General features: G+C 35.7%; 1 protein-coding gene and 1 pseudogene across 1 annotated transcript in view; both read right to left on the bottom strand.

Moving 5' to 3' along the window:
* Positions 1-16,710, bottom strand: part of FAM120C (family with sequence similarity 120C) — a 106,465-nt gene that overhangs the window by 21,272 nt on the left and 68,483 nt on the right. The window lies entirely within an intron of this gene.
* LOC103605373 lies at positions 13,817-15,545 on the bottom strand (annotated as a pseudogene).

The following is a 16,710-nucleotide window of genomic DNA, read 5'->3' as shown; positions in this document are numbered from 1 at the left end:
GAAGACACAGCAATCACAATTCCCTGAACTTGTTAAGACACATGAGCAGATATGATGTTGATGGGGGAGGGGGGAGAAGGAGGAGTGAAAGAAGGAATTGGTAAAGGGACATGAAACTCAACTACATTGTATATTGATAAAGTAAAATAAAAAACCAAATAAAATAAAAAAGTTTAAAACTTAAAAAAAAATTGTACCATCTCCTTCCCCCACTCCATGTTCCTAACCCCCGGCGATCACTAATTTGTTTTCCATTTCCATAATTTTGTCCTTTTAACAATGTCATATAAATGGAATCACACAGTATGCAATCTTTTAGGATTGGCCTTTTTTCACTTAACATAGTTTCCTCAAGATTCATTAATGCTGTTTTTTATTATCAATAGTTTTTTGCTTTTTATTGCTGAGTAGAATCCCATGATATGTATGTACAACAGATAAACAATTCATTCATTGAAAAACATCGGGGTTGGGCCAGCCCGTTGCTCACTCGGGAGAGTGTGGTGCTGATAACACCAAGGCCACGGGTTCGGATCCTATATAGGGATGGCCTGTTGGCTCACTGGGTGAGTGTGGTGCTGACAACACCAAGCCAAGGGTTGAGATCCCCTTACCGGTCATCTTAAAAAAAGAAACAAACAAACAAACAAAAACCCCAAAATCTGTGTTTGTTCCAGTTTGTAAGACCAGACCAGACCAGACTAAAGATGTTATAAACATTCATATATGGATTTCTGTGGGGACATAACTGTTCACTTCTCTGGTAAAAATGCCCAAGAATACAATTGCTGGGTTATATGGTAGTTTTCAAAGAAACTATTTTGCTTTCCAAAGTGGCTGTACCATTTTACATTCCCATCACCAATATATGAGATCCAGTTTCTTTTTATCCTCCCTAGCATTTGATATTACCACTATTTCTTATATTAGCCATTCTGATAGTTGTATAGTGATATCTCATTGTGGTTTTAATTTACATTTTCCTAATGGCTAATGATGTTGAACATCTTTTTATATTTGTTTGCTACTGTATATCCTCTTTACTGAAATGTCTTGTTCATGTCTTTTGCCCCTTTTCTGACTGGACTGTGTAGGGTTTTTTACTGTTGTTTTGAGAATTCTTTATATATTCTAGATACTAGTCCTTTGTTGGATATGTGGTTTGCAAATATTTTCTCCCAGTAGTAGCTTGTATTTTCAACCTCTTCACATGCATTTTCAAAGGCCAAACATTTTAAATTCTTTTTGTTGTTGTTGGCTGGACAGTACAAGGATCCGAGCCCTTGACCTTAAGGTTATAAGGCTGAGCTCTAACCAGCTAAGCTAGCCAGCCAGCTATCACTTTTAAGTCTAATGAGATCCAATTTATCAATTTCTCTTTTTACGGCTCGTGCTTTTGGAGACAAGTCTTACAGATGTCTAATTGTTCCAGCATCATTTACTGAAAAAGCTATCTTTCTCCACTGAATTGTTACTGTGCTTTTTAAATGAATCATTGTTCAGTATTTGCATGTATTGAAACAACACACTGTACCCCACAAATATGTACAAGTAAATGGTAAAATAAAAAAAGTCAGTTAGACATATTTGTGTAGTTCTTTTTGGGGGTTATTTTCTTCCACTGATCTATGTGTTTATTCCTTAGCAAATATACCACTTGCTTGAATACTTTAACTACATAGTAAGCCTCAATATTAGGCTACAGTGATTCTTCCACTTTTTTCTTCTTTATCAAGATTGTTTTAGCTATTGTAAGGGCCTATGCCTTTTGATATAAATCTTACAATAAGTTCATCTAATGCAAAAATCATTTATTAAACCTACAGATCAATTTGGGGAGAAATGACATCTTTACTATAGTAAGTCTTCTATTCCATGAACTCTTCATTTATTTAGGCCTTCTTTGATGTCTTTCATCAAAATTTAGCATAATGGTTTTGAGTTTGATTTTACTGCTGGGTAATTATGAACAACCATAATTCACCAGTTGATAGGTATTTGGGTTATTTCCACTTTGGGGCCATTTTGGGAATGCCTCTATGAACATTCATGTGCAAATCTTTTTGTGAACATATCTCTTCAATGCTCTTGGGTAGATACCTAGGAGTGAAATAAATGAGTCATATGATATATCTATGGTTAATCTTCTAAGAAAATGCCAAACTAATCTCCAAAGTAGCTATACCACTTTAAGTTCCCATCAGCAATACATAAGGGAATTCCAGTTTCTCCACATCCTTGCTAACATTTGTTATGGTCTGTCTTTTTTTTATTATAATTATTCTAGCAGAGTATAGTGGTATTTCGTTGTGGTTTAAATTTGCATTTCCCTAATGATTATTAAAGTTGAGAATCATTTCATGTTGCTTATACTCCAATCCTACATCTTCCTTGGTGAAATGTCTATTCACATGTTTTCTCATTTTTAAACTGGGTTGTTTGTTTTCTTATTATTGAGTTGTAAGAGTTCTTTATCTATTCTGGATACAAGTCCTTTATCAGATGTATGGTTTGTAAATATTCCTCTAGTCTGTGGCTTGTCTTTTTCAGTTTCTTAATGATAGCTTTTGAAACACAAGTCTTGTATTTTGATGAAATCATATATGTGTGTATATATGATTTTTTTTTTTTTTACTGGCTTGTGTTTGGCTGTTGTATCATGAAAGTTTTCTTAGATGTTTATAAGTTTTATAGTTTTAACTATTACATTTTGGTCTATGGTCCATTTGACTAATTTTTGTGTATAGTGTGAAGTAAGGGTCTATGTTCATCATTCAACATCATTGCCATTCATCATCATTCTAAATTCAGTGATGATGGGGCACTGTCATTAGGAATGTATATGTTCGTAACTACTATATCCTCCTGATGAATTGAGCCTTTTATCACTATAAAATATTCTTATTTATCTACAGTAACATTATTTGTTATAAAGTCTATTTTGTTTGATATTAGTACAACCATTATGATTTCCATATGGTTATTATTTGCATGGTACATTTTTTCTTATTTTCCTTTCAAACTTTTTGTGCTTCTGAATTTAAAGTATATCTCTTGTAGACAGTATATTCATGTTTTGTATCCAATCTAACAATCTCTTTTTTTTTGTTTTTTTGGTGGCTGACAGGTATGGGGATCTGAACCTGTGACCTTGGTGTTAAAAGGCTGTGCTCTAACCAACTTAGCTAACCAGCCAGCCCCTCCTTCCTTTTGACTGGAGTGTTCAGTCTATTCACAGTTGATGTAATTGTTAAATGGTTACATTTGTAAGTCTTATACCTTTTTTGCTCTTTTGTTTTTATTTATTTATTTTTAACTAACATGTATTGATTGTACATATTTATGGGGTACAAAGTTGTATTTCAATACATGTATACAATGCATGATGATCAAATTAGGGCAATTTGCATATTCATCATCACAAAAATTTATCATTTCTCTCTGATAAGACCATTTGAGCTCCTCTCTTCTAGCCATTTGAGAACATACAATAAATTTTTAATTATAGATACCTAGCACTATTGTATACCACAAGACTTTTATCTAGCTGTAATTTTGTATCCATTAAATAACCTCTCCCTATCCCTCTTCTCCCTCCCTCTCCCAGCCTCTAGTAACCACAATTCAACCCTCTACTTCTAAAAGCTCAACTTGCATTTTTTTAGGTCCCATATATGAATAAGAACATGTGGCATTTTTCTTTCTGTGCCTCACTTATTTCACTTAACATAATGTTTTCCAGGTTTATCCGTGTTGCTGTGAATGACAGGATTTCATTCTTTTTCATGGCTGAGTAATATTCCATTGTAATTGAATACTACATACCACATTTTCTTTATCCATTCATATATCGATGGACACCTAGGTTGATTCCATACCTTGGCTATTGTGAATAGTGCTGCAATAAACATGATGGTACAGATTTTCTTCTTGCCCATGGCAGCTGTCACTTTTTGGGCACCAGAGCATTGCTATCAGGGTGGTCTGAGGTGCCAACATGAATCTTCTTCACAATGATGGCTTTCCTTCTGGAGTAGTGTCTGCCCAGGACCAGCACCACATTCCTGGATTTTATGAACTTGCCCATTTTGACAGGAACCACTAGGGCCTACAGCAGAAAGACTTGTTTTTCTTGACTTACCACGCTGGCTTGAATTTCTACTGCAATGTCAAATAGGAGGGGTCAGAGGGAACATCCTTCCCTTGTTCCCATTATTAAGGGGAAACTCTTTCACCACTATGTGGGATGCTAGCTGTGGGTTTTTCAAAGATGGCTTTTATCAAGTCAGAAAGCTCCCTCCTATTCCTAGTTGTTGTTTTGTTCTTTTCAGTGTTTTTATCATGAAAAGGTATGGAATTTTGTCAAACGTTTTACTGTGTCTATTGAAATGACCATATAATTTCTGTTCTTTATTCTATTAATATGGTTTATTACATTAAATGATTTTCCAATGTTAAACAAATCTTACATTCCTAGAACAAATCTCATTTGGTCATGCTGTACAATCATTTTTATACATTTCTTGATTTGGTTTGCTACTACTTTGCTGAGGAGTTTTGCATCTACATTCATGAAGACTATTGGTCTATAATTTTTGTGTGATATCTTTATCTTGTTTTGAATTCAGGGTAATACTTGCCTCATTGAATAAGTGGGGAAGTGTTTCTATTTTGGGGGAGATTTTGTAAAAGATTGGTTTTAATTATTCTTTAAATGTTTGGTAGAATTAATATAATCAGCAAAGCCATTTAAGAATGGGCTTATCTTTGCAGAAAGTTTTTAACTACTAATTTGAGCTCTTATTGGTTATATGTCCACTCACATTTTCTATTTCTTCTTGAATCAGTTTTGGTAATTTGTGACTTTCTAGGAATCTGTCAGTTTCATCTATGTTATCTAATTTGTTGGCATACAGTTGTTCATACAATTCCCTTATACTCTTGTTTACTTCTCTAAGGTCAGTAGTAATGCCCCATCTTTCATTCCTAATTTTACTAATTTGAGTCTTTTCTCTTTTTTATTTGGTCACTCTACCTAAAGGCTTGTCAATTTTGCTGATTTTTTTTTAACAAACCAACTTCGGGTTTTGTTTAATTTTCTGTATTCTTTTTTATTTTTGTTTTAACATTTACTTGTATATATTTGTGTAGTACAGTGTGTTGTTTCAATACATGCATATGCTGCACAATGATTCACTTATGGTAGATAGCATAGTTTTGTACCCATTAGTCCAACAGTTCTCCCCTCCCACATCCCTCCCACCCTAGCCTCTGGTAGCCTTTATTTTACTCTCTTCTTCTATGAGAAACACTTTTTTTTTTTTTTTAGATTCCACATGTGAGTGAGACAACATGGTATTTGTCTTTCTGTGCCTGATTTACTTCATTTAACATGATGGCTTCCAGTTCCATCTATGTTGCTGCAAATGACAGGATATCATTTCCTTTTATAGCTGAATAGTATTTCATTGTGTATATATACAACCGTTTTGGTTTTTTTTATCCATCCATCTGTTGATGGGTATTTAGGTTGATTCTATCTCTTGGCTATTGTGCATAGTGTTGCAATGAAAATGAGAGTGCAGATGTCTTTTTGATATATTGATTTCATTTCCTTTGGGTATATACCTAGTAGTAGGATGTCTGGGTCATAAGACAGATCTATTTTTAGTTCTCTAAGCAACCTCCATAAAGTTTTACATAATGGCTATACCAATTTACATTCCCACCGACGATGTAGGAGAGTTCCCTTTTCTCTGCATCCTTGTCAGCATTTGTTATTTTCTGTCTTGTTGATAATAGCCATCCTCACTGGGGTGAGATGATATCACATTGTGGTATTAATTTGCATTTTCCTGATGATTAGTGATGTCGCCCATTTTTTTGTGTACTTGTTGGCCATTTGTAGATCTTCTTTTGAGAAATATCTGTTTAGGTCTTTGCCCATGTTTTAAATGGGTTATTTGTTTTTTTGGTTTTTGTTTTTTTTTGCTGTTGAGTTGTTTGACTTCCTAATATATTCTGGATTTTAGCCAATTGTCTGATATGTAGTTTGCAAACACATTCTCCCATTCTGTAGGTTGTCTCTTTACTTTGTTGACAGTGTCCTTGGCTGTGGAGAAGCTTTTTAGTTGGATGAAGTCCCATTTGTCTATTTTTGCTTTAGTTGCCTGTGCCTTTGTAGTCTCACTCAAAAAAGTGCTGCCCACTCCCATTTCATGCAGCGTTTCCCTATGCTTTCTTCTAGTTTTGGGTCTTAAATTTAGGTCTTTAATCCATTTTGAGTTGATTTTTGTGTATGGTGAGACAGGGGTCTAGTTTTAATCTTCTACATGTGGATATCCAGTTTTCCCAGCACCATTTATTGAAGAGGTTGTCCATTCCCCACTGTATATTCTTGGCATCTTTAGTGAAAATCAGTTGGCTTTAAGTGTGTGGGTTTATTTCTGGGCTCTCTATACTGATACATTGGTCTATTTGTCTGTTTTTATGCCAATATCATGCTGTTTTGGTTATTCAAGGTTTACAGTATATTTTAAAGTCAGGAAGTGTGATGCCTTCAACTTTGTTCTTTTTGTTCAAGGTTGCTTGAGCTATAAGGGGTCTTTGTGATTCCATACAAATTTTAAGATCATTTTTTCTATTTCTGTGAAGAATGTCATTGGTATTTTGATAGGGATTGTGTTGAATATGCAGATTGCTTTGGGTAATATGGACATTCTGATGATGTTAATTCTTCCAACCCATGAACATGGGATATCTTTACATTTATTTGTAGCAATTTTTTCTGCCAATGTTTTATAATTTTCATTGCAGAGGTTTTTCACTTCTTTGGTTGAATTTACTCCTAGGTATTTCATTTTTTTGGTAGCTATTGTGAATGAGATTAGTGACTTTTTCAGCTATTTTGTTACTGGCATATAGGAAGGCTATTGATTTTTGTGTGTTGATTTTGTATTCTGCTACTATACCAGATTCATTTTTTACTTCCAGTATTTTTTTGGTGGAGTCTTAAGGATTTTCTATGTATATGATCACGTCATCGGCAAATAGGGATAGTTTGACTTCCTCCTTTATGATTTTGATACCCTTTATTGCTTTCTCTTGTCTTTCTGTACTGGCTAGAACTTCCAGAATTGTGTTGAATAGAATGGGGAAAATGTGCATCCTTGACTTGTTCCACATATTAGAAGAAAAGCCTCCAATTTTTTCCCATTCAACATGGTCTTAGCTGTGTACATGGCCTTTATTGTGTTTAGGTACATTCCTTCTATACCTAATTTGTTGAGTGTTTTTATCATGAGAGGGTGTTGCATTTTATCGAATGCTTTTTCTGCATCTATTGAAATGATCGTGAGGGTTTTTTTCTCCTTCAATCTGTTGATGTGATGTATCACATTTATTGATTTGTGCATGTTGAACCATCCTTGCATTCCTGGAGTGAATCCCATTTGATCATGGTGAATGATCTTTTTATTTTTATTTTATTGAAACATAGTTGATTATACATATGTGGATTACAGAGTTGAATATCAATGCTTATGGACAATATTTGATGATCAAATCAGGATAATTAGTATACTCATCTTTACAATACGTAATCATTCTTTAGACCCTTAACTAATTTCTCGCTAACCTCTCTTCCCCTCACCATTTTCCACCTCTAACCTCTGTTCTCTCCTTTTGAAAGTTCAACGTATAATTGTGATTCTTTCTTTCTTTGTTTCTTTCTCTTTCTTTGAATAACCTTTTTAATATGTTGTTGGATTCTGTTTGCTACAAGTTTGTGGGGATCGTCATGTCTGTCTATTAGGGATATTGGTCTGTAGTTTTCTTTTTTTGCTTTTCCAGTTTTGGCATGAGTGTAATGCTGGACTTGTAAAATGAGTTTGGAAGTATTCCCTCCTCTTCAATTTTTTGGAAGAGATTGAGAACTGGTATTAGCTCTTCTTTAAATGTTTGGTAGAATTTGGCAATAAGCCTTCTAGTCCTGGGGTTTTCTTTGTTGGGAGATTTTATACTACTACTTAAATGTTATTAATAGTTATTAATCTGGTTAGGTTTTCTAATTCTTCATGATTCAACCTTGGTAAGTTGTATGTGTCCAGGAATTTATCCATTTCTTCTAGGTTTTCCAGTTTGTATCCAGAAATTTTTAATTTCATATTTTATTTCTTCTTCGACACATTCATTGTTTGGGAGCATCTTGTTTAATTTCTATATATTTGTACCATTTCTAGTGTCCCTTTTGCTGTTGATTTCTAGTATTACTCCATTGTGGTCAGACAAGGTAGGTGATATGATTTCAATTTTTAAAAATTTGTTGAGACTTGTTTTATGAACTAACATATAGTCTATTCTAGAGAATTTTCCATGTGCTGCTGAGAGGCATGTGTACTCTACAGCTGTTGGATAAAACGTTTTATAAATGTCTATTAGGTCCAAATGGCATTACATAGAGATTAATTCTGATGTTTCCTGGTTAATTTTCTATCTGGATGATCTGTCCTTTGCTGACATTAGGGTGTTAAAGTCCATAAGTATTACTGTGTTGGAGTCTATCTCTCCTGTTAGGTCTAATAATAATTGCTTTATGTAACTTGATGCTCTGGAGTTGGTTGCATATATATTTAGAATTGATATATCCTCTTGAATTGATCCTTTTATCATTATATAAAGGCCTTCCTTACCTTTTTAAAATTTCCTTGAAGTCTATTTTATCTCATATAAGTATAGCTATTTCTGCTCTGTTTTCGTTTCCATTTACATGAAATATCTTTTTCCATCCCTTCACTTTCAGACAGTTGAGTGTCTTTATAGGCAAAGTGAGTTACTGGTAGGCAGGATATTGTTGGTTCTTGCTTTATAATACACTAAGCCACTCTGTATCATTTAATTGGGGCATTTAATCCATTTACATTTAGAGTAATTACTGATATATAGGTACTTGTAACTGCCATTTTGTTACTTTTTTTTCTGATTACTTTGTAGACTTTTTCCTTTTTTTCTGGTCTTACTGTCTTCCTTTGTGATTCAGTGGTTTTCTCTAGCAGTACGTTTTGATTTCTTGCTATTTATTTTTAGCATGTCTCTTATAAGTTTTTGTGTTATGGTTACCATGAGGCTTATAAAAAACATGTCATAGTTATAACAGATTATTTTAGACTAATAACAACTTAACATTGATATCTAAGAAAAAAGACAAAGACAGAACCAACTCTACACTTTGGTATCATTCCCCCCAGCTTTTTGACATTTTGTTGTTTCAAGTTATATCTTTTAATATTGCCTATCTCTAATACAGCTGTATTTGTTGTTGTCTTTAGTCTTCATACTAAGAGTGTAAGTGGTTTATTCACCTCCTTAAGACACTGGAGTATTCTGAGGTTGTCTGTGAACTTACTTTTACTAATGAGTTATGTACCTTCACATGTTTTCTTGCTGCTCCTTAAGGCTGTCTTCTTTCAGATTGAAGAACTATCTTTAGCATTTCTTGTAAGGCAGGCCTAGTGTTGGTGAATTCCCTTAGTTTTTGTTTGTTTAAGAAAGATTTTATTTCTCCTTCATGTTTGAAGGTTTGTTTTGCTGGATACAGAATTCTTGGCTGACAGTGTTCCTTTAGCATTTTGAATATATCATTCCATTCTCTTCTGGCCTTTTGGTTTCTACTGAGAAAACGGCTGAGAGATGTATTGGTGCTCCATTGGAATATTACGTGTTTGTTTTCTCTTGCTGCTTTCAGTATTCTTTGTCTTTGGCTTTTAATAATTTGATTATGATGTGCCTTGGGGTGTTCTTTGGATTGAATCTGAATGGTGACCTCTGAGCTTCCTGTACCTGGATGCTGTCATCTTTCTCCATATTTGGGAAATTTTAAGTCACTATTTCTTTGAATATGCTTTCTACATCTCTTCCTTTTTCCTTTCCTTTGGGTATCCCGATTATGCAGAGGTTATTTTGTTTGAGGGAGTCCTATATTTGCTGCATTTCTGTTTCAATTTTCCTTATTATTTTTTCTTTTTGCTCCTCTGGTTTGTTAATTTCATATATTCTATCTTTAAGCTCACTGACTCTTTCCTCAGTTTAAGTCTACTGTTAGAGCTTTCTATCAAGTTTTTCAGTTCAGATAATGTATTCTTTATTTGTAGAATTTCTATTTGGTTTTTAAAATTGATTGTATTCTTTTGTCAAGTTTCTTGTTCTACTCCTGGATTGTTTTCCAGATATCACTTAATTTTCTATCTGTATTTTCTTGTGACTCCCTATCCTTAAGAGAGTTATTCTGAATTGTCTGTCAGACATTTCATAAATCCACTGTTCCTCTTGGTCCATTGCTGATGCTTTGTTTCCTTTGTTGGTGTTCTACTTCTGTTCTTTCTCAACCTTTGTGTCTTTAAGTTGATGCCTGGGCATTTGAGGAGATTGCTACATCTTCTACGTTTTATAGGTGTTCTTTGGTTGTGTCAGATCTTTACTGGTAAATACCAGAACTTTATTGCTGGTGTGTTGTATTTTTCCATTCTTTGACAGATTATTAGCTACCACCACGACTTACACTCTATACTGGAACTAATTTGCTATCCTGTGGTTAATTCCCAAATTGGGTGAACTTCCTGTGAGGAGCAGCACTTGAACTCCGTAGTTGAACTAAATTGCTACTTTGCTGCTGATTCCCCAGGGAAGGCTTTTTGTACAGATCAGATTTTAATTGTTGTCCTTTTAATCACTTGCAGGTTTTGAGAGAGATGAGCACAGATAAAACTGGGCTGTGTGGAAATTCTGGCCCAGGACTGAGTCTTCCCAGCAAACTGTATACCCTGACCTGTCTACAATGAGTGGTGCCTGTGATGATTGGAAGGCAGGTCAGAGGCCCACACTGTGCCTTGATGTTTCCGCTGTGGGCCAACACCCCGCTGCACTTCAAACACTTCACATGTGTTTGGCCATGTACAGGTCCCTCGTGATGACTCACCAGCCTCTGGGTGGCTCCTTTCTTTGGTCAGCTGTGTCCTCTGCTCCTATGTGGGTTCATGGGAACCCTTTCAATGATCTCACTGGCGTGGGGTCTGGTATGGTGCACTCTGAAGCCCTCTTCTCTCCTGCAGACTCCAAGCAACTTTATGCAAAGGGCTCAGCTGTGACTTTTGCTGGCTCCTGGAAGCTGCTCTTTGTGCTATCACTTCTTCCCCCTCCTTAACAGGCCAGCCCTGAAGCAGCCAGGGCTCAGAATGGTTGGAGTGGTCCATATTCCCTCTTGTTGCAACGTCTCACACATTTATGAACTCTGTGCGTCTCGCATCCTCTTCCCTTGAGTTCTAGTTGTCACAGGATGGCAGTCTTTGTTTTCATATAGTTATAAATTGGTTGGTTGGGAGGAGCAGTGCTGGGGATTGTCTATTTCACCATCTTGATGACATTCTGTTCTTTCTTTCATTTACAAGGTCTTCAAAAAGACACAGAAAGATTCATATTATCTTTTAATTCCATTTTTGACAATCTTTTTGAAATACCCTTGTATATTCAATCCAGTCTTTATTGTTTCCTTCTTTCTGATTTGTTTAGGTTTAATTTATTCTTCTTTTTCTAGTTTCTTAAAGTATAAGATTAGGTTATTTATTGGTTTGACATCTTTCTTATTGTTTTTCGTTAAATAATATGGAATGCTTCACAAATTTGTGTATCATCCTTGCACAGGGGCCATGCTAATCTTCTCTGTATCTTTCCAACTTTAATATCTGTGCTGCTGAAGTGAGCACAAGATCTTTCTTCTTTTATATGCTAGGTATTTATACCTGTATCCCATAAATTATGTTATGTTGTTTTCATTCATCTCCAAGGATTTTCTAATTTCCCTTGTATTTCTCCTTTGACCCATTAGTTACATAGGAGTGTGCTGTTTAATTTTCACACATTTGTGAGTTTTCCATATTTTCTTTTGTTACTGATTTCTAATTTCATCTCGTCGTTGTCAGAGATATTTTGTATGATTATAATACCTTTAAAATTAAGTCTTGCTTAATATCCTAACATATGATCTATCTTGCAGAATGTTCCCTGTGCACTTCAAATGACCATATATTCTGCTGCTGTTAGGTGGAATATTCTATGGATATGTTAGTTCTAGTTGGTTTATAGTTGAGGTGTTTTATTTCCTTGTTGATCATCTGCATAGTTTTCTATCCATTTTTGAAAGTGGGGTATTGAAGTTTCTGATTATTGTTGGATTATCTATTTCTCCTTTCATTTCTGTCAGTTTTCACTTTGTGTATTTTGGGGCCCTGTAGTTAAGCAAATATAATTGTTATCTTCTTGATGAATTGACACTATTATCATTATAAAATACCCCTCTTTGTTTCTAGTAACATTTTTATTGTCTTAATGTTTATTTTGTCTGGTATTAGTATTGGCAATCCAGCAGTCTCGTGGTTACTTGTATGTATATCTTTTTACTTTCAACCTATTTGTACCTTTTAATATAGTGTGTCTCCTGTAGATAGTACATGGTTGGATTTTGTTTTCATATACAATCTGACAATCTCAGCGTTTTGACTGCATTTTTAATCCATTCAAATTTAGCATTATTATTGATATAGTAATTTACATCTGTCAATTTGCATTTTATATGTCTTGTGTCCCTTGTTACTCCTTTCTTTATTGTCTTCTCTGTTTTTGGTGGATGTTTTCTAATGTAACATTTTAATTCCCTTAATAATTTTTAAATTAAAATTTTTAGTTATTTCCTCTAGGGTTTATAACATACGAGGGTACTTCAAAACGTTTTTTGGAAAAATAGAATTAAAAGATAATACAAATTTTTCCACAAACTTTTTGAAGTACCCTTATACATCTTAACTTATAATTATCTACTTCAGTTATGTACTAACTTTATTCCAGTGAAATATTAATATCTTATTCCTACATACTGTAGCTCCATTCCCACTCCTCTTCTTGTGGTATTATTGCTATACATATTGTGGTATACAAGTCCACAATACATTGTTACCATTATTACCTTATATAATCTTATGTCTTTCAAAGTACCTGAGAGAAGAAAGAATAGTAAGTATATACTTGTAGAGCTTTTGTTGTACTAGCCTAATTATTTCTGGTTCTCTTCATTTCTTGTGGGTTTACCATATGTTGTCATTTTCTTACTCTAATACATCTTTATCCCACCCACCTTATTTTTGCTGAAATTGTCAAACATATTACATTTCTACATGTGATAGGCTCAGCAATACAATTATATAAATATTGGTTTATGAATTTTTTTACATAAGAGGAAAAAGGAGAAGGAATATGCAATTATACTGTCTTTTATAATTGCTACATAATTATCTTAAGTGGCACTCTTTGTTTTTGTATGAATATTAATTATTGTCTGTTGTCACTTGCTTTCAGCTTGTAGAACTTTCTTTAGTATTTCTTATAAGCCAGGTCTGCTAGCAACAAATTCTCTCAGTTTTTGTTTATCTTGAATTGTATTTTGTCTTCATTTTAAAATATAGTTTTACTGAATATAAGATTTACAGTTGACAGTGCTATATTTCAACCCACTGCATATGTTGTCCCACGGACTTTTGGCATCCATTGTTTATGGTGAAAAGTCTAATATTTGTAGTTCCCTTGCATGTGATCAAGTTGTTTTTCTTTTACAACACTCAAGCACTCTTTGAATTTCATTATTATTTTATGGTTTAACAATCCAGTTTATGGGGACAAATTTAGTTCATTGTTAGGAGTAATCCATTATATATACAAACGATCCCAACAGTCAGTCAGCAAATACTTTAACCTTAAGGACAAAATGTCTGATTTAACATTTTTCTTGTATTTGTCGAAGAAGGCACTCCATATGTAAATTTAAATTTGGTCGGCTCTTTTTAGTCTTTTTGCTTAATATTTTGAGCACTTCCATTATTTTCTTTTTGTAGTGTCTTTGAGCTTCTTCCCTCAAATTCTTGTTTCTTAGTAGCATGCTTAGCTTGTACCTGTTTGTATTCTTTTTGTGCTTTTTATTTGACATTTTCTTTTTATATTTCTTTGGAGGAGTAAAGGAGTTTACTATTTTGCTACATTGTTCTTCTGGCTGAGGTTGGTCAATGCTACACTGATCTTCAGACAAAGCCGGGTAGATGCTACACTGTTCTTCAAGCAAAGGTTGGTCAACTTGTTCTTCTCACAAAGGATGCTATTCAGCTTAGTTGTTTCCTGAATCTTTTCTCTTCAGCTAGGTAGAGATGTTTCAGATGATATGCATATCAATCTGGAATTGGGATTCCTGTGATGTTTGAGCTTTTTTTCCCTTCAATAGCAGTTTTTTGTAATTCTGCCAAATATTCAGTTTCCTTCGAAATGCAAAGCCTTGTGTCCCTCACGAAAATTCCCCACAAAGGCTTACAGAAGTTTAGGCCACCATGTCTCTGTTTCACATTCTTATTTCTGAAACTGACCAAAGAAACCCCTTCACCACATGTCCCAAAATCTCATCTGCCACCTTGCTGTGGGCCTTACTGGTGCCCTGGCTTTCATTATTTTGACTCTGATATGTCCGGTGTGGTTCACTTTTTGCTTATCCTATTTGGAGTTCATTGAGTTTCTTAGATGTATAGATTAATGTTTGTCATCAAATTTGGGACGTTTTCAGACATTATTTTTTCAAATATTTCTTTTCTGTTCCTTTTCCTCTTTCTTCTCCATCTGGTAATACTATTACATGTATGTTGGTGCACCTAATGGTGTCACGCATTTCTGAGGCTCTGTTCATTTTTATTTTTTCTCTCTCTGTTCTTCAGATCAAATACACCATAATGATCTACCTTCAATTTGCTGCTGCATTCTTCTGCCAGCCTGAATCTACTGTTGATACTTTGTAGTAAATTTTCCATTTCAGTTAGTGTACTTTTCAACTCCAAATATCCACTTGGGTCTTTTTAATAGTTTCTCTTTATTGACATCCCTTTAATGAGATACTGTCATCACACCTTCATTTAATTCTTTATGAATGGCTTAATTTAGTTCTTTGAAAATATTTATAATAACTGGTTTGAAGTATTTGTCTGCTAAAGTCAACCATCTGGGTCCTTCAAAAGCCAGCTTTAGACTTCCGGTCAAGATGACAGAACAGACGGTCCCTAGCGTCACTCTCTCCCACAAATCAACCGATTTAAACTATAAAAACATATCATCAAGTGCATACGGAACGGGGAGACGTCCAGCAGGGGAAGCAGAAGCTCTGCGGAGACCACATGCCCTGCGGGGCCGCCGTCACACGATCCGGCAGATAGGCTTCAACACAGGCACCCGGCTCCATTCCCACCCCAGCCTAGTGCGCTCGGAGCAGGGAGACATCCGGCAGGGAAGGCGGGAACTCCACGGGGACCACAATGCTATCGCGCGATCTGGAAGCCCGGGCCAATGAGTACAGAGCACAGAGATGTCCAGCAGGGGACATAGAAGCTCCGTAGAGTCCACACACCCTGTGGGGGGGCCGCAACCGCACGATCCAGGAGCAGGTAGGCTTCACCGCTGCCACCTGGCTCCATCCCAGGCCCAGCCGAGCGCGCACGGAGCAGAGAGACATCCAGCAGGGGAAGGGGAAGCTTCGCAGAGACCACACGCTCTGCGGTGCCTCTGCACATCCCAGCAGCCCAGCCTAGAGTGCACGGAACAGGAAGAAGTCCAGCATGGGAGGTGGATGCTCAGCAGAGACCACACACCCTCTGGTACCACCCTGTGATCCAGCTGCCCAGCCGAGTCCAAGCTGACCAGAGAGGTGGCTCCCCGGAGAGGCCTAAGACCCGAGGCAACCACACATGCAAGGCACTAGTGGCCAACTGAGCAGCCACTGAGGTAGCCATACCAAATTGGCAACCACAGCAACATCTTAGTCAGTCAATAGTGTCAAAACTGTAGACTGTGAAACCCCCTGAACAAATGAATAAACATCAAAGAAAAGATACCAAAAATATGAAAAATCAAGAAAATACCACACCAAAGGATAATACCTCTCAAGCTCTAGATCCTATAGAACAAGAAGCCCTTGAAATGACTGACAAGGAATTCTGAGTGATAATTCTAAGGAAACTGAATGAGATACAAGAAAACACAGCTAGACATGATGAAACGAGGAAAAGTATACAGGACCTGAAAGAAGAAATACACAACGAAATCAATGCCCTGTAAAAAAATGTAGCAAAACTTAATCAACTGAAGAAGTTATTCAACAAAATAAAAAACACAACGGAGAGTTTAACCAGCACGCTTGCGGAAGTTGAAGAAAGAACCTCCGAACATGAAGATGGGCAGTTTGAAATACTAAAAGCAGACAAATAAAAATAAAAAAGAATCAAAGGCATTGAAGAAAATCTGAGATAGATATCAGACAACCTTAAGCACTCAAATATCCGAGTCATGGGTATTCCAGCAGCGGAGGAAAAAGGAGATTGCATTGAAAACATATTCAAGAAAATAGTGGTAGAAAACCTCCCAGGTATAGGAAAAATGACAGATCTTCAGATCCAGGAAGCTCAACGATCTCCAAACGTATTCAACCCAAACAGGTCTTCACCAAGACATGTTATAGTCAAATTGGCAAAACTCAAAGACAAAGAGAATCATAAAAGCTGCAAGAGAGAAGCGTCACATCACCCCAATCAGGCTAACATCAGACTTTTCATCACAAACCCTAAAAGCCAGAAAGGAATGGGA

The sequence above is a fragment of the Galeopterus variegatus genome, unplaced genomic scaffold (assembly GCF_000696425.1).
Source record: "Galeopterus variegatus unplaced genomic scaffold, G_variegatus-3.0.2 Scaffold5771, whole genome shotgun sequence".
Classification (NCBI taxonomy): Eukaryota; Metazoa; Chordata; class Mammalia; order Dermoptera; family Cynocephalidae; genus Galeopterus; species Galeopterus variegatus.
The sequence above is the reverse complement of the archived record's forward strand: the minus strand, read 5'-3'. Positions and strand labels throughout refer to the sequence as shown.